Genomic DNA, 2,481 nt, shown 5'->3' on the forward strand with positions numbered 1-2,481 from the left:
ATGATGGGATATATACTTTATTGTATACACTTTCTATAATGATGCCATAATATGCCTATGATCTAGTACGGATATAAATGACAGACTCTCTATTAACATGTATCCTATTATGTAAATAAATTTGTGTGGATAGGGTAATCAGATGTAGATTGTACGAAATCCAGATGGGAGCACTTTTTTCTAAATGTTTGAATATCCACACTTAGTCTCATGATGCCGACATTGCCTCCTGTGCTGAGCGCGTGTTTTTGGCTGCGGTGCTATTACCTTTGATCAGTGATATAACATGACACTACGGGGCCTCCGTTGTCTGCTGACTAATGGAACGCAGCGTGCGTCTCACTTCACTGACTGGAGGTGATTTATCCATCTAGCCCCGTGACCTGAACTATGCGCCGCAATGCACAGCTGTAGGCAATGCCGACATATAGGAGACACACTATAAAAAGACCATAGTCTCACCCAACACACACGCCCCCCGAAGAAGAAAAGGCGAAACATGTTGGGGTGACGGGACGTGGAGGGATTTAAGTAAGTACTGTGCAGGTTTTTATGCCTTCCATGTGTTCATGGTGAATACGGCTGGTCCGTCACTTATATCAGGAAGTAGCGTGTATCCTGCACTTTGCACTTAAGTAGCAATAAAGCTGTCAACCTTGGGTGATCTAAACACTATAGGTTACTAGTCTGTTTGAATATATGCATGATGAGTGACTACAGGGAATTGTGGAGCCTGAGTATCTCTGGGGAAATTTCAGCAATGTGAACCATATTAAATAAATTATAAGCACTTGTTTCATAGAATTTGGTGAATAATTATACAAAACTAAGCACTTTATAAGTAGTGAAGTTTATTATTTATTTTACACACCTTATTATATGGCTATTTATTAATTGTTTGAATTAATGGTTCGCGTGGTTGAAATGAATTTAACCAGAGATATTTATGCGTATCTATATATATATTAACTATATGCATATTTAATTATATTTATAGAACAGACTGATCACTCACCAGGGATATGTATTATTAAACAATCTATTAAAATTTATGTATATGTATAATTAATATATATTCCTTATTAACCCCTCATGTCCCTTGTTGTATTTAAGTGGAACTCCTTTTGGAAATTTTATTATTGTATGTATTAAATTTTGATATTTGAAATAAAAATTATTTTAATGAGATATTGATTTCTATAGCTTCATTCTGGTTTGGGAAATTAATTAAACCAAACCATAGTGTTTTGTATTGATGTTTTGAAGCTGAACCACTTTGTGGGGAAATAAAATTTATATGGGCACATGGTAAATGAAATATGTGTTTTAACATGTTTATGATGCTACAGTTTTTGTCTCTTTTTTTGGTATGTCATGTCTTTGAAACTTGGTTTTTGGCTTTCACAAAATCTAATTATATATACATTCTTTTAATTGCAGATTTTCCGCATGTAATGCAATTCCATGGAGAAAATGTACACAAAAAACTCAATGTATCTGTAAGTGAAGTGTTGAGGATTTTGGACACACCGCAGGTCAATTTACAGAGCGTAAAAAAGCACAGTGGGCAGGAGATTTCTATACATCACAGCCACTTTGTTACAACTGTAAGGTGCTGTGTTATTTTGCTCAGCGATAATACACAGCGTCAAAAACTCATCACCTGAACATAACCTATGATCTCCCGCTAATATACAGTAAGCGCAGGGAAAGAGACAGCTCAGTTGAATTTTTCTAAGCAAGAAAAATTTCATATACTGAGGAAATGAAACTCTAAATATATTAGATATCTAAATATGTTTTATTAACAATTAACTGGAAAATCTTTTTAATATGCATTTAGTTCTAGAAAATTTATATAATATAATATTTAATATCAATAGCCTAATTGTATTCTAACCCTTTAGGACACACCTAATAAAAGGAGCAATTACATTTTAATTGTAAATTAGGTTTGGTCAATTTTTTTAATTGATTAAGTCATCTTAAATCTTTACAGAATTGCTTTCCCCGAGATGCAGACAATTGTGTATGGAAGGTGGGTGTCAAGATTTTTCCGCATCTATATTACATTTCACATTAAGTGTTATCAGGATATTGTTTGCACAGGCATGCTGGCTTCCATGAAATCAGATAATTACTTGAAATAGAAGCCAAAGGCGTTCTCTGTGCTATGCCAGTCTCAACAAACACATCTATAACTAATAGCGTAAGCGAGTTTTCTCTTAAGCACTAGCGGGATTGACAATAAAAGACTTTAGAATTCCATTAGAATCTATTAATCTTCCCAGGTTCAAGATTTTGTTCTCAAGAGGACACTGGGCTTATTAATCAGCAAGACCTAACACTTGAGCAAAAGTTCTATATTCTTTGGTTTATCAAAACATTGATGCAATCATTATCATGATAGAAAATAGCTGTCTTGTTGATTGACCTAATGTGTGTAGGGCATAAAATGAGCAAACTAATGTACAGCAACAG

At 34.3% G+C, this 2,481-nt stretch overlaps 1 long non-coding RNA gene across 1 annotated transcript; it reads left to right on the forward strand.

The window, feature by feature from the left end:
* Window positions 1-230: 230 nt before the first annotated feature.
* Window positions 231-2,020, forward strand: LOC142244302 (uncharacterized). The gene is made up of 3 exons (XR_012724501.1): window positions 231-531; window positions 1,441-1,499; window positions 2,000-2,020. It is a non-coding gene; the product is annotated as an uncharacterized LOC142244302 (long non-coding RNA).
* Window positions 2,021-2,481: the final 461 nt, after the last annotated feature.

This window comes from Anomaloglossus baeobatrachus, chromosome 6 (genome assembly GCF_048569485.1).
Source record: "Anomaloglossus baeobatrachus isolate aAnoBae1 chromosome 6, aAnoBae1.hap1, whole genome shotgun sequence".
Classification (NCBI taxonomy): domain Eukaryota; kingdom Metazoa; phylum Chordata; class Amphibia; order Anura; family Aromobatidae; genus Anomaloglossus; species Anomaloglossus baeobatrachus.